This window comes from Musca autumnalis, unplaced genomic scaffold (genome assembly GCF_047663935.1).
Source record: "Musca autumnalis isolate F117 unplaced genomic scaffold, ASM4766393v1 scaffold_2, whole genome shotgun sequence".
Classification (NCBI taxonomy): Eukaryota; Metazoa; Arthropoda; class Insecta; order Diptera; family Muscidae; genus Musca; species Musca autumnalis.
The window spans coordinates 38347164-38363930 of record NW_027411755.1 but is presented as its reverse complement, the minus strand read 5'-3'; positions in this window follow the sequence as shown (position 1 = coordinate 38363930).

The window sequence follows — 16767 nt, the reverse complement described above, 5'->3', positions numbered from 1 at the left end:
GCTCCGTCGTCAAAAGGTAAGATCCGGTTTAATATTATTTGAGTAAAGATTTTTCCTATGGCATTTTTGGGCGTAATACCGCTCCCATTTGTACACTCTGTTAAATCTCCTTTTTTGGGTACAGCAATTATTTCGCCATCTGTCCATGATTTTGGTAAAGAGTTCAGCTGGAAATTTGCTGCAACAGAATGTTGGGTAGCAATTGTTGGTTTTTGTATTGCATCATTTTGAGTAGCAACTTTGGGTCTTTCATTAGCAAAATTTTGAGCGGCTATGACAGATAATTTGTCAGGGTTAAAGTAGCAAACAATTTGAGAAACAATGGTAGGGCCAAGACTATTTCACAAAGTTATTAACAAATATTACGTCTTTTGATCTTGATACTTCTATGGTGGCATGTTGAGAAACATTGGTATAACATGCTGCAGCAACATAATTACTTCTAACATCGGGTTTCCCTATAGCAACATAAACCTCCATTGGATACGTTTTCGGTATGTTTTTATAACAATATTTTGAGAACGAATCGCAGAAAATACCGTGGCAAAACGTTGAGCTTATCGTAGAATTCGTTGGCAACATGTTGAAAAGCAATCGTTGATCTTTGGAAACATTGTATACATTTTAGGCCATTTTGCTACAAAATGTAGAGATCCAATCGTTGGTATTTCTGCATCAACATGTGGAAATTTTATCGATTGTGAGTCATAAAAAAAACAAAATTTTGAGAAACAATTGTTGGTAGGTCTTTTGCAGTGACATGCCGTGAACCATTCGTAAGTCTTTCTGCAGACACATGTCATAATCTAAATGCAGGCTCTGTAGCAACATCGTAGACTTTTATAGCAACATGTTTAGAATCAATCGAGGACTTTCCTTTGGTAATATTTCGGGAACCAATCGTGAGTGTTCTTTAGTAACATTATGAAAGCCAATCGTGCTTCTTTTTATAAAAAATAAAAATATATATTTGGATTAAAGCTCGCAAGTGATGCGGAGGAGGTACCTGAAGGAATGAATGGATCGACATAGTCTATTTTGGATGTGACGAGTACAAGCTGTTACAACAAAAATCAAAGGGATTCGAGAGCAGCACTTTACCGAAATTTTGTGTGGGCGGTACCCAAATGAGTTGACATATATAGTACCTGATCATATTCGAACCTGATCTATGCCTCGTAGGACTGTTATTATGTACAAAGTATGGACCAAAACGGTAACTACCTTCGATGGTTATAGTGGGTACCATTTTTGCGAAAAGTTTTGAACTTTCATGGGAGAGGCAACGAAGGAGTGGACCGATATGGCCCATATTCGAACATAAAACAAGTTTGAATAAAATATTACGAAAACCAAATTTTGGACCAAATCGGTCGTTCCGTTCGAGAGTTATCGTGCGCTCTAGTCACTATATATGGTATCATAGGTTTTTTACGGCTTTCGGGCCATTTTCTCAGGAAGTATGGACTTGCCCCTGAAAGAACTTGTACCGTCGAAAGGGGGCAGCGAATACAAGTAGTTGCAAAAAGTATCAAAGCGATTAGAGAGCAAATCTTAAACTGAACATTTCCAGCAATTTGGGTGGGAGGTACCCGAAGATGTGGACTGGTATAAATTTTACGATGTGCAAAGTATGGACCAATTCGGTATTGCCCCCATAAAACAATGCCTCCCGATTTTTTGGTATTTTGAAGGTTGTGGTCTCAATATACCACCGAAATGGCTTAAATTTTGTATTCAGTCTTCGGCTTTCCACCTGAAATTTGATGGAATAGATAAGTCCTCGTCCAATTTGTGTTTGGTGCGTCAAACATATGAAAGTGGGTGCAAGTATGTATGGAAGCTATATGTAAAGCTGAACCGATTTCAATATAATTTGGCAAATTTAATGCTAGCCCAAAAACGGTGACATTTTCCAAATTTCTTCAAAATTGGACAGACTTTGCGAGCTTGGTGCACCAAATACCTCAAATCGGGCGAAAATGTGAATGGGAACTATATCTAAATCTGAACCGATTTCAGTATAATTTGGCACAATTAGTCAAAATTCGGTGAAATGAAATAAACGTGGATTAAAAAAAATATTTTTCAATAAACATGGACTTTTTATACCCTCAGCATTTATGCTAACGAGGGTATATACACTTTCATACGGGCAAAATATGCCTCATCGCAATAAAGGTTTTAGGCCCTAAGTATGTTTGGACGAAATCCGTTTCAGACTATTTGGAGTCGATTTAGCAATGTCCGTCCGTCTGTCTGGCTGGCTGGTGCGCACCATAACACTCGAACGGATGAACCGATTTGGTCAAAACTTTGGCTTTCGTAATACTTTGTCCACACTTAGTTTAAGTTCGAAGATGGGTTATATCTTTCCACTCCTTCCGGTACCTCCCCCACAAAAGTTCGAAAATGTTCGAAAAATTTGTGAGCACGATAACTCTTGAAGGGAGAAACCGATTTGCACATCGTAAAACTTCTACCAGACTTAGATGAGGTTCAATCGGTCCACTCCTTCGGGTACCCACACAAAATTTCGGAAAAGTTCAGTTTAGGCCCTGCTCTTGAATCGCTTTGTTTTTTGTTGTAACAACTTTTGTTCACTGCCACCCATACGATGGTATAAATTTCATCAGAGGCAAGTCCATACTTCGTGAGGAAATAGCCTGAAAGGTGCAAAAAACCCGTATGAAACCGTGTGTAGTGGTTGGAGGGCAAGATAACTCCCGAACGGATCAACCGATTTGGTCCAAAATTTGGCCTTCGTAATATTTTGTCCAAACATCGTTTAAGTTCGAAGATAAGCTAAATCGGTCCACTCCTTCAGGTACCTCCCCCATAAAAGTTCGAAAATGTTCGGAAAAACTGTTTGCACGGTAACTCTTGAAGGGAGCGACCGATTTGGTCCATATTTATTGGCCTTCAAATGTTCTTTAAAAAATCTACGCTTATTGGCCTCCAATTGTTTTTACAAAATCTACGATTATTGGCCTCCAATTGTTTTTACAAAATCTACGCTTCAGAAATTCTTTAAAAAATCTACGCTTATTGGCTTCGAAAAAATCTTTAAAAAATCTACGCTTATTGGCCTCGAAAAATTCTTTAAAAAATCTACGCTTATTGGCCTCGAAAAATTCTTTAAAAAATCTACGCTTATTATTAAGCTATAATTTAAGCTCTGTGCAAGGTTTCCTTTATAAAATCAGGCCTGGGGAGCTCTGCGAGTTGTGCAAGATTTCCTATATAAAACCACGATTTGGAAGCTCTATGACTTTTGGGTCGTTAAAGGCCCCTAATTTTGCCATGAATTTATTTTGATTATTTTTCTGTGTCTGAACTTTTCTGTAATAAACTGTGTTTTCCATACCTACAATGGAATTGGAAAAGCACTTGCTATCCATACTCACTCTCTCCCTATCATGCTCACTCACTTTTTCCCCTCTAATTTGCATTATATTACGCACTCGTGTTTCGTTTGGCCCCTTAAGTGCTCCATTGAATTATATTTGAAAGATACTGCTGCTGCATATGTGTTACTTTAAGTGTAAGTATGTAAATTTTCAACACATACACACACAAAGCTTCTTTAAGTTTCAATGCCGCCTCGAGTGTAACGATTTATATGAGTTTGTGGGTTAAAAATTGAAAACCATATTCCATTTTATGTGTCTGGGACAAAGAACCGTCTTGGTTATATTCTACAATGACGTCTTCTTCTTTCTCTTCACCTACGTCAGTTTCTCTGTCGGTGTAATGTGTTTGGATATTGTGTGTGTGTTTGTGTTTAAAAAATCATTTGTTTTTGTATATCTTTCAAGGGAATTTTTTGTTTGGCTGCATGAATTACTTGCCTTGTTGTTTTTGTTTAGCCGAAAATAAAAATATTGTAGGGGCTTATTTAGGCACTCCACTTCCATACCTCTTATCTTTCTGAGAAGACCTTATATATTTCCATCATTGAAATGGCTCTTCAGTAGCTCTTCAACAACAACAAGAAATTGTTGAAGTATTTCCTTAGGAGCTTTGATCGACACCCCACTAAACTCCACTATAGAGGGGGTTACATTTTACTTTTGGCACATCAAGCCCTTCTCCCCCTTTTTTTCCTAAGGTTACTTATTACACTCTCATGTGAAGAAGCAGTAAAGGCAAGGATATTGAAGTGAAACAAAATATTTGGAAATTTTAACACGCAAATTAAATTGATCGGAATTACATAAACACTGTGCACCGAAGGGATATAAGATATACATACATATACAAGTCAATCAAGAGCAAAAGAAGGTTAACCAAATGACGTGCTAAAATTTTTGTAACCACAAAAGTTAGATTCGAAAATCAGACCAGCTCAACTATGGCTTATGGCATGGATAGGTGCGGTAAAGTTTTTGGAAATAAAAATTTAAATGTCAGTCTGATTAAAGTAACCCCTATTGCCCACACACACACACAAACACTAATAGCAATGTTTGAAAATTCAAAGTGTGAACATATTGAGGTTATGTTAACTCTTGCCGCATTTCCTAATAAAATTGGTATTTGCTTGGAAATTTTAATTAAAAATATTTTCCGATACCACAAAGGCAACTATAAGCGTGGATTTTTTAAAGAATTTTTGCAAGCCACAAATTTAACAATAAGCGTGGATTTTTAAAGAATTTTTGCAGGCCACAAATTCAACAATAAGTGTGGATTTTTTAAAGAAATTTTCCAAATGCAACAAATTCAACAATAAGCGTGGATTTTTTAAAGAATTTTTGCAAGCCACAAATTGAACAATAAGCGTGGATTTTTTAAAGAATTTTTGCAAGCCACAAATTGAACAATAAGCGTGGATTTTTTAAAGAATTTTTGCAAGCCACAAATTGAACAATAAGCGTGGATTTTTTAAAGAATTTTTGCAAGCCACAAATTGAACAATAAGCGTGGATTTTTTAAAGAATTTTTCGAGGCCATAAAGGCAACAATAAGCGTGGATTTTTTAAAGAATTTTTGCAACAATAAGCGTGGATTTTTAAAGAATTTTTCGAAGGCCATAAAGGCAACAATAAGCGTGGATTTTTTAAAGAATTTTTCGAGGCCATAAAGGCAACAATAAGCGTGGATTTGTAAAGAATTTTTCGAGGCCATAAAGGCAACAATAAGCGTGGATTTTTAAAGAATTTTTCGAGGCCATAAAGGCAACAATAAGCGTGGATTTTTTAAAAGAATTTTTCGAGGCCATAAGGCACATAAGCGTGGATTTTTTAAAGAATTTTCGAGGCCATAAAGGCAACAATAAGCGTGGATTTTTTAAAGAATTTTTCGAGGCCATAAAGGCAACAATAAGCGTGGATTTTTTAAAGAATTTTTCGAGGCCATAAAGGCAACAATAAGCGTGGATTTTTTAAAGAATTTTTCGAGGCCATAAAGGCAACAATAAGCGTGGATTTTTTAAAGAATTTTTCGAGGCCATAAAGGCAACAATAAGCGTGGATTTTTTAAAGAATTTTTCGAGGCCATACAGGCAACAATAAGCGTGGATTTTTTAAAGAATTTTTCGAGGCCATAAAGGCAACAATAAGCGTGGATTTTTTTAAAGAATTTTTCGAGGCCATAAAGGCAACAATAAGCGTGGATTTTTTAAAGAATTTTTCGAGGCCATAAAGGCAACAATAAGCGTGGATTTTTTAAAGAATTTTTCGAGGCCATAAAGGCAACAATAAGCGTGGATTTTTTAAGAATTTTTCGAGGCCATAAAGGCAACAATAAGCGTGGATTTTTTAAAGAATTTTTCGAGGCCATAAAGGCAACAATAAGCGTGGATTTTTTAAAGAATTTTTCGAGGCCATAAAGGCAACAATAAGCGTGGATTTTTTAAAGAATTTTTCAGAGGCCATAAAGGCAACAATAAGCGTGGATTTTTTAAAGAATTTTTCGAGGCCATAAAGGCAACAATAAGCGTGGATTTTTTAAAGAATTTTTCGAGGCCATAAGGCAACAATAAGCGTGATTTTTTAAAGAATTTTTCGAGGCCATAAAGGCAACAATAAGCGTGGATTTTTAAAGAATTTTTCGAGGCCATAAAGGCAACAATAAGCGTGGATTTTTTAAAGAATTTTTCGAGGCCATAAAGGCAACAATAAGCGTGGATTTTTTAAAGAATTTTTCGAGGCCATAAAGGCAACAATAAGCGTGGATTTTTTAAAGAATTTTTCGAGGCCATAAAGGCAACAATAAGCGTGGATTTTTTAAAGAATTTTTCGAGGCCATAAAGGCAACAATAAGCGTGGATTTTTTAAAGAATTTTTCGAGGCCATAAAGGCAACAATAAGCGTGGATTTTTTAAAGAATTTTTCGAGGCCATAAAGGCAACAATAAGCGTGGATTTTTTTAAAGAATTTTCGAGGCCATAAAGGCAACAATAAGCGTGGATTTTTTAAAGAATTTTTCGAGGCCATAAAGGCAACAATAAGCGTGGATTTTTTAAAGAATTTTTCGAGGCCATAAAGGCAACAATAAGCGTGGATTTTTTAAAGAATTTTCGAGGCCATAAAGGCAACAATAAGCGTGGATTTTTTAAAGAATTTTTCGAGGGCATAAAGGCAACAATAAGCGTGGATTTTTTAAGAATTTTTCGAGGCCATAAAGGCAACAATAAGCGTGGATTTTTTAAAGAATTTTTCGAGGCCATAAAGGCAACAATAAGCGTGGATTTTTTAAAGAATTTTTCGAGGCCATAAAGGCAACAATAGCGTGGATTTTTTAAAGAATTTTTCAGGCCATAAAGGCAACAATAAGCGTGGATTTTTTAAAGAATTTTTCGAGGCCATAAAGGCAACAATAAGCGTGGATTTTTAAAGAATTTTTCGAGGCCATAAAGGCAACAATAAGCTTGGATTTTTTAAGAAATTTTTCGAGGCATAAAGGCAACAATAAGCGTGGATTTTTAAAGAATTTTTCGAGGCCATAAAGGCAACAATAAGCGTGGATTTTTTAAAGAATTTTTCGAGGCCATAAAGGCAACAATAAGCGTGGATTTTTTAAAGAATTTTTCGAGGCCATAAAGGCAACAATAAGCGTGGATTTTTTAAAGAATTTTTCGAGGCCATAAAGGCAACAATAAGCGTGGAAAAAACCTAGCCAAAAAGGCAACAATAAGCGTGGATTTTTTTAAAGAATTTTCGAGGCCATAAAGGCAACAATAAGCGTGGATTTTTTAAAGAATTTTCGAGGCCATAAAGGCAACAATAAGCGTGGATTTTTAAAGAATTTTCGAGGCCATAAAGGCAACATAGCGTGGATTTTTTAAAGAATTTTTCGAGGCCATAAGGCAACAATAAGCGTGGATTTTTTAAAGAAATTTTTCGAGGCCATAAAGGCAACAATAAGCGTGGATTTTTTAAAGAATTTTTCGAGGCCATAAAGGCAACAATAAGCGTGGATTTTTTAAAGAATTTTTCGAGGCCATAAAGGCAACAATAAGCGTGGATTTTTAAAGAATTTTTCGAGGCCATAAAGGCAACAATAAGCGTGGATTTTTTAAAGAATTTTTCGAGGCCATAAAGGCAACAATAAGCGTGGATTTTTTAAAGAATTTTCGAGGCCATAAAGGCAACAATAAGCGTGGATTTTTTAAAGAATTTTCGAGGCCATAAAGGCAACAATAAGCGTGGATTTTTTTAAAGAATTTTTCGAGGCCATAAAGGCAACAATAAGCGTGGATTTTTTAAAGAATTTTTCGAGGCATAAAGGCAACAATAAGCGTGGATTTTTTAAAGAATTTTTCGAGGCCATAAAGGCAACAATAAGCGTGGATTTTTTAAAGAATTTTTCGAGGCCATAAAGGCAACAATAAGCGTGGATTTTTTAAAGAATTTTTCGAGGCCATAAAGGCAACAATAAGCTGGATTTTAAAGAATTTTCGAGGCCATAAAGGCAACAATAAGCGTGGATTTTTTAAAGAATTTTTCGAGGCCATAAAGGCAACAATAAGCGTGGATTTTTTAAAGAATTTTTCGAGGCCATAAAGGCAACAATAAGCGTGGATTTTTTAAAGAATTTTTCGAGGCCATAAAGGCAACAATAAGCGTGGATTTTTTAAAGAATTTTTCGAGGCCATAAAGGCAACAATAAGCGTGGATTTTTTAAAGAATTTTTCGAGGCCATAAAGGCAACAATAAGCGTGGATTTTTTAAAGAATTTTTCGAGGCCATAAAGGCAACAATAAGCGTGGATTTTTTAAAGAATTTTTCGAGGCCATAAAGGCAACAATAAGCGTGGATTTTTTAAAGAATTTTTCGAGGCCATAAAGGCAACAATAAGCGTGGATTTTTTAAAGAATTTTTCGAGGCCATAAAGGCAACAATAAGCGTGGATTTTTTAAAGAATTTTTCGAGGCCATAAAGGCAACAATAAGCGTGGATTTTTTAAAGAATTTTTCGAGGCCATAAAGGCAACAATAAGCGTGGATTTTTTAAAGAATTTTTCGAGGCCATAAAGGCAACAATAAGCGTGGATTTTTTAAAGAATTTTTCGAGGCCATAAAGGCAACAATAAGCGTGGATTTTTTAAAGAATTTTTCGAGGCCATAAAGGCAACAATAAGCGTGGATTTTTTAAAGAATTTTTCGAGGCCATAAAGGCAACAATAAGCGTGGATTTTTTAAAGAATTTTTCGAGGCCATAAAGGCAACAATAAGCGTGGATTTTTTAAAGAATTTTTCGAGGCCATAAAGGCAACAATAAGCGTGGATTTTTTAAAGAATTTTTCGAGGCCATAAAGGCAACAATAAGCGTGGATTTTTTAAAGAATTTTTCGAGGCCATAAAGGCAACAATAAGCGTGGATTTTTTAAAGAATTTTTCGAGGCCATAAAGGCAACAATAAGCGTGGATTTTTTAAAGAATTTTTCGAGGCCATAAAGGCAACAATAAGCGTGGATTTTTTAAAGAATTTTTCGAGGCCATAAAGGCAACAATAAGCGTGGATTTTTTAAAGAATTTTTCGAGGCCATAAAGGCAACAATAAGCGTGGATTTTTTAAAGAATTTTTCGAGGCCATAAAGGCAACAATAAGCGTGGATTTTTTAAAGAATTTTTCGAGGCCATAAAGGCAACAATAAGCGTGGATTTTTTAAAGAATTTTTCGAGGCCATAAAGGCAACAATAAGCGTGGATTTTTTAAAGAATTTTTCGAGGCCATAAAGGCAACAATAAGCGTGGATTTTTTAAAGAATTTTTCGAGGCCATAAAGGCAACAATAAGCGTGGATTTTTTAAAGAATTTTTCGAGGCCATAAAGGCAACAATAAGCGTGGATTTTTTAAAGAATTTTTCGAGGCCATAAAGGCAACAATAAGCGTGGATTTTTTAAAGAATTTTTCGAGGCCATAAAGGCAACAATAAGCGTGGATTTTTTAAAGAATTTTTCGAGGCCATAAAGGCAACAATAAGCGTGGATTTTTTAAAGAATTTTTCGAGGCCATAAAGGCAACAATAAGCGTGGATTTTTTAAAGAATTTTTCGAGGCCATAAAGGCAACAATAAGCGTGGATTTTTTAAAGAATTTTTCGAGGCCATAAAGGCAACAATAAGCGTGGATTTTTTAAAGAATTTTTCGAGGCCATAAAGGCAACAATAAGCGTGGATTTTTTAAAGAATTTTTCGAGGCCATAAAGGCAACAATAAGCGTGGATTTTTTAAAGAATTTTTCGAGGCCATAAAGGCAACAATAAGCGTGGATTTTTTAAAGAATTTTTCGAGGCCATAAAGGCAACAATAAGCGTGGATTTTTTAAAGAATTTTTCGAGGCCATAAAGGCAACAATAAGCGTGGATTTTTTAAAGAATTTTTCGAGGCCATAAAGGCAACAATAAGCGTGGATTTTTTAAAGAATTTTTCGAGGCCATAAAGGCAACAATAAGCGTGGATTTTTTAAAGAATTTTTCGAGGCCATAAAGGCAACAATAAGCGTGGATTTTTTAAAGAATTTTTCGAGGCCATAAAGGCAACAATAAGCGTGGATTTTTTAAAGAATTTTTCGAGGCCATAAAGGCAACAATAAGCGTGGATTTTTTAAAGAATTTTTCGAGGCCATAAAGGCAACAATAAGCGTGGATTTTTTAAAGAATTTTTCGAGGCCATAAAGGCAACAATAAGCGTGGATTTTTTAAAGAATTTTTCGAGGCCATAAAGGCAACAATAAGCGTGGATTTTTTAAAGAATTTTTCGAGGCCATAAAGGCAACAATAAGCGTGGATTTTTTAAAGAATTTTTCGAGGCCATAAAGGCAACAATAAGCGTGGATTTTTTAAAGAATTTTTCGAGGCCATAAAGGCAACAATAAGCGTGGATTTTTTAAAGAATTTTTCGAGGCCATAAAGGCAACAATAAGCGTGGATTTTTTAAAGAATTTTTCGAGGCCATAAAGGCAACAATAAGCGTGGATTTTTTAAAGAATTTTTCGAGGCCATAAAGGCAACAATAAGCGTGGATTTTTTAAAGAATTTTTCGAGGCCATAAAGGCAACAATAAGCGTGGATTTTTTAAAGAATTTTTCGAGGCCATAAAGGCAACAATAAGCGTGGATTTTTTAAAGAATTTTTCGAGGCCATAAAGGCAACAATAAGCGTGGATTTTTTAAAGAATTTTTCGAGGCCATAAAGGCAACAATAAGCGTGGATTTTTTAAAGAATTTTTCGAGGCCATAAAGGCAACAATAAGCGTGGATTTTTTAAAGAATTTTTCGAGGCCATAAAGGCAACAATAAGCGTGGATTTTTTAAAGAATTTTTCGAGGCCATAAAGGCAACAATAAGCGTGGATTTTTTAAAGAATTTTTCGAGGCCATAAAGGCAACAATAAGCGTGGATTTTTTAAAGAATTTTTCGAGGCCATAAAGGCAACAATAAGCGTGGATTTTTTAAAGAATTTTTCGAGGCCATAAAGGCAACAATAAGCGTGGATTTTTTAAAGAATTTTTCGAGGCCATAAAGGCAACAATAAGCGTGGATTTTTTAAAGAATTTTTCGAGGCCATAAAGGCAACAATAAGCGTGGATTTTTTAAAGAATTTTTCGAGGCCATAAAGGCAACAATAAGCGTGGATTTTTTAAAGAATTTTTCGAGGCCATAAAGGCAACAATAAGCGTGGATTTTTTAAAGAATTTTTCGAGGCCATAAAGGCAACAATAAGCGTGGATTTTTTAAAGAATTTTTCGAGGCCATAAAGGCAACAATAAGCGTGGATTTTTTAAAGAATTTTTCGAGGCCATAAAGGCAACAATAAGCGTGGATTTTTTAAAGAATTTTTCGAGGCCATAAAGGCAACAATAAGCGTGGATTTTTTAAAGAATTTTTCGAGGCCATAAAGGCAACAATAAGCGTGGATTTTTTAAAGAATTTTTCGAGGCCATAAAGGCAACAATAAGCGTGGATTTTTTAAAGAATTTTTCGAGGCCATAAAGGCAACAATAAGCGTGGATTTTTTAAAGAATTTTTCGAGGCCATAAAGGCAACAATAAGCGTGGATTTTTTAAAGAATTTTTCGAGGCCATAAAGGCAACAATAAGCGTGGATTTTTTAAAGAATTTTTCGAGGCCATAAAGGCAACAATAAGCGTGGATTTTTTAAAGAATTTTTCGAGGCCATAAAGGCAACAATAAGCGTGGATTTTTTAAAGAATTTTTCGAGGCCATAAAGGCAACAATAAGCGTGGATTTTTTAAAGAATTTTTCGAGGCCATAAAGGCAACAATAAGCGTGGATTTTTTAAAGAATTTTTCGAGGCCATAAAGGCAACAATAAGCGTGGATTTTTTAAAGAATTTTTCGAGGCCATAAAGGCAACAATAAGCGTGGATTTTTTAAAGAATTTTTCGAGGCCATAAAGGCAACAATAAGCGTGGATTTTTTAAAGAATTTTTCGAGGCCATAAAGGCAACAATAAGCGTGGATTTTTTAAAGAATTTTTCGAGGCCATAAAGGCAACAATAAGCGTGGATTTTTTAAAGAATTTTTCGAGGCCATAAAGGCAACAATAAGCGTGGATTTTTTAAAGAATTTTTCGAGGCCATAAAGGCAACAATAAGCGTGGATTTTTTAAAGAATTTTTCGAGGCCATAAAGGCAACAATAAGCGTGGATTTTTTAAAGAATTTTTCGAGGCCATAAAGGCAACAATAAGCGTGGATTTTTTAAAGAATTTTTCGAGGCCATAAAGGCAACAATAAGCGTGGATTTTTTAAAGAATTTTTCGAGGCCATAAAGGCAACAATAAGCGTGGATTTTTTAAAGAATTTTTCGAGGCCATAAAGGCAACAATAAGCGTGGATTTTTTAAAGAATTTTTCGAGGCCATAAAGGCAACAATAAGCGTGGATTTTTTAAAGAATTTTTCGAGGCCATAAAGGCAACAATAAGCGTGGATTTTTTAAAGAATTTTTCGAGGCCATAAAGGCAACAATAAGCGTGGATTTTTTAAAGAATTTTTCGAGGCCATAAAGGCAACAATAAGCGTGGATTTTTTAAAGAATTTTTCGAGGCCATAAAGGCAACAATAAGCGTGGATTTTTTAAAGAATTTTTCGAGGCCATAAAGGCAACAATAAGCGTGGATTTTTTAAAGAATTTTTCGAGGCCATAAAGGCAACAATAAGCGTGGATTTTTTAAAGAATTTTTCGAGGCCATAAAGGCAACAATAAGCGTGGATTTTTTAAAGAATTTTTCGAGGCCATAAAGGCAACAATAAGCGTGGATTTTTTAAAGAATTTTTCGAGGCCATAAAGGCAACAATAAGCGTGGATTTTTTAAAGAATTTTTCGAGGCCATAAAGGCAACAATAAGCGTGGATTTTTTAAAGAATTTTTCGAGGCCATAAAGGCAACAATAAGCGTGGATTTTTTAAAGAATTTTTCGAGGCCATAAAGGCAACAATAAGCGTGGATTTTTTAAAGAATTTTTCGAGGCCATAAAGGCAACAATAAGCGTGGATTTTTTAAAGAATTTTTCGAGGCCATAAAGGCAACAATAAGCGTGGATTTTTTAAAGAATTTTTCGAGGCCATAAAGGCAACAATAAGCGTGGATTTTTTAAAGAATTTTTCGAGGCCATAAAGGCAACAATAAGCGTGGATTTTTTAAAGAATTTTTCGAGGCCATAAAGGCAACAATAAGCGTGGATTTTTTAAAGAATTTTTCGAGGCCATAAAGGCAACAATAAGCGTGGATTTTTTAAAGAATTTTTCGAGGCCATAAAGGCAACAATAAGCGTGGATTTTTTAAAGAATTTTTCGAGGCCATAAAGGCAACAATAAGCGTGGATTTTTTAAAGAATTTTTCGAGGCCATAAAGGCAACAATAAGCGTGGATTTTTTAAAGAATTTTTCGAGGCCATAAAGGCAACAATAAGCGTGGATTTTTTAAAGAATTTTTCGAGGCCATAAAGGCAACAATAAGCGTGGATTTTTTAAAGAATTTTTCGAGGCCATAAAGGCAACAATAAGCGTGGATTTTTTAAAGAATTTTTCGAGGCCATAAAGGCAACAATAAGCGTGGATTTTTTAAAGAATTTTTCGAGGCCATAAAGGCAACAATAAGCGTGGATTTTTTAAAGAATTTTTCGAGGCCATAAAGGCAACAATAAGCGTGGATTTTTTAAAGAATTTTTCGAGGCCATAAAGGCAACAATAAGCGTGGATTTTTTAAAGAATTTTTCGAGGCCATAAAGGCAACAATAAGCGTGGATTTTTTAAAGAATTTTTCGAGGCCATAAAGGCAACAATAAGCGTGGATTTTTTAAAGAATTTTTCGAGGCCATAAAGGCAACAATAAGCGTGGATTTTTTAAAGAATTTTTCGAGGCCATAAAGGCAACAATAAGCGTGGATTTTTTAAAGAATTTTTCGAGGCCATAAAGGCAACAATAAGCGTGGATTTTTTAAAGAATTTTTCGAGGCCATAAAGGCAACAATAAGCGTGGATTTTTTAAAGAATTTTTCGAGGCCATAAAGGCAACAATAAGCGTGGATTTTTTAAAGAATTTTTCGAGGCCATAAAGGCAACAATAAGCGTGGATTTTTTAAAGAATTTTTCGAGGCCATAAAGGCAACAATAAGCGTGGATTTTTTAAAGAATTTTTCGAGGCCATAAAGGCAACAATAAGCGTGGATTTTTTAAAGAATTTTTCGAGGCCATAAAGGCAACAATAAGCGTGGATTTTTTAAAGAATTTTTCGAGGCCATAAAGGCAACAATAAGCGTGGATTTTTTAAAGAATTTTTCGAGGCCATAAAGGCAACAATAAGCGTGGATTTTTTAAAGAATTTTTCGAGGCCATAAAGGCAACAATAAGCGTGGATTTTTTAAAGAATTTTTCGAGGCCATAAAGGCAACAATAAGCGTGGATTTTTTAAAGAATTTTTCGAGGCCATAAAGGCAACAATAAGCGTGGATTTTTTAAAGAATTTTTCGAGGCCATAAAGGCAACAATAAGCGTGGATTTTTTAAAGAATTTTTCGAGGCCATAAAGGCAACAATAAGCGTGGATTTTTTAAAGAATTTTTCGAGGCCATAAAGGCAACAATAAGCGTGGATTTTTTAAAGAATTTTTCGAGGCCATAAAGGCAACAATAAGCGTGGATTTTTTAAAGAATTTTTCGAGGCCATAAAGGCAACAATAAGCGTGGATTTTTTAAAGAATTTTTCGAGGCCATAAAGGCAACAATAAGCGTGGATTTTTTAAAGAATTTTTCGAGGCCATAAAGGCAACAATAAGCGTGGATTTTTTAAAGAATTTTTCGAGGCCATAAAGGCAACAATAAGCGTGGATTTTTTAAAGAATTTTTCGAGGCCATAAAGGCAACAATAAGCGTGGATTTTTTAAAGAATTTTTCGAGGCCATAAAGGCAACAATAAGCGTGGATTTTTTAAAGAATTTTTCGAGGCCATAAAGGCAACAATAAGCGTGGATTTTTTAAAGAATTTTTCGAGGCCATAAAGGCAACAATAAGCGTGGATTTTTTAAAGAATTTTCGGACGACTTAAAGCCATTATTAAACGAGGATATTTTAGAGAATTTTTGGAGGCCTCAAAGGCAGTATTAAACGTGGATTTTTAAAGAATTTTTAGGAGGCTTTGAAGGCAGTTTTAAGCGTCGATTTTTTAAAGAATTTTTGGAGGCAACGATAAGCTTGCATTTGTTAAAGAATTTTTGGAAGCCTCAAAGGTAGTATTAAACGTGGATTTTTTAAAGAAATTTTGGAGGCATCAAAGGCAGTATTAAACGTGGATTTTTTAAAGAAATTTTCGAGACTTAAAGGCAGTTTTAAACGTGGATTTTTTAAAAAAATTTTGGAGGCCTCAAAGGCAGTATTAAACGTGGATTTTTTAAAGAATTTTTGGAGGCCTCAAAGGCAGTATTAAACGTGGATTTTTTAAAGAATTTTTGGAGGCCTCAAAGGCAGTATTAAACGTGGATTTTTAAAGAATTTTTGGAGTGCTCAAAGGCAGTATTAAACGTGGATTTTTTAAAGAATTTTTGGAGGCCTCAAAGGAATTATTAAACGTGGATTTTTTAAAGAATTTTTGGAGGCCTCAAAGGCAGTATTAAACGTGGATTTTTTAAAGAATTTTTGGAGGCCTCAAAGGCAGTATTAAACGTGGATTTTTAAAGAATTTTTGGAGTGCTCAAAGGCAGTATTAAACGTGGATTTTTTAAAGAATTTTTGGAGGCCTCAAAGGAATTATTAAACGTGGATTTTTTAAAGAATTTTTGGAGGCCTCAAAGGAATTATTAAACGTGGATTTTTTAAAGAATTTTTGGAGGCCTCAAATGCAGTTTTAAACGTGGATTTTTTAAAGAATTTTTGGAGACCTCAAAAGCGGTATTAAACGTGGATTTTTTTAAAGAAGTTTTGGAGGCCGCAAAGGCCGTATTAAATGAGGATTTATAAAGGAAACCTTGCATAAATAAAGTCCTCCTTAGTCGTGGTTTTAATAATAACCTATTAATATTACTTATACGCACCAAATTCTCCTCCAATATCCATTGCCGATACTCATACGCACCACTGCCTCAATTAATTATTAGCACTCATACGCCAAATGCGCCACAACTGTCATTTGTTTTCCATCAATCCACACCGCATTACTAATACCAATCCATAAATTTCCCTTCATATTTCATGACATTCAACAGCACTCCTCCTCTGGCAATTTCATAACAAAACTTATGTTCGCAATTAATTGCAGTCATTACTCCATCACAAGTTTTATACATTTCTAAATTTGCCATTGTTGGCATCCTTCCCTATCAGCCATCATCATCATCATCCACAGCAGCAGAATTATCATTATTGCTTGGCGAACAACCATTATTCTCTTTTGTATGACCCTAAACCGGCAGGAGTAGCATCAGTTGTTACTTGGAAAAAAGTGCAATTGTTTGACATTGTCATTTTTTATGGTGAACGATTATGCATTTGTTCTGTTTTCCTGACAACTTTTGTCCCCTTGCTTATTGTTTGTTGTAAAGGAGAAATGGAGAAGATGGAGGAGGATTTTGCCTGGAATATTATTTGTGACAGGATAAAGGAAACAATATGAATGCATTGTCATAACTTTGAGAAATAGTTTTTTTGTGAGTGATAGGGGATATAAAGCGAGCAGAAGGATCTTTTCAGAAATTCTTTAAAAAATCAACGTTTAATACTGCCTTTGAGGCGTCTAAAAATTCTCTAAAAAATCCACTTTTAACACTGCTTTTCAGGTCTCAAGAAATTCGTTAACAAATCCACGTTT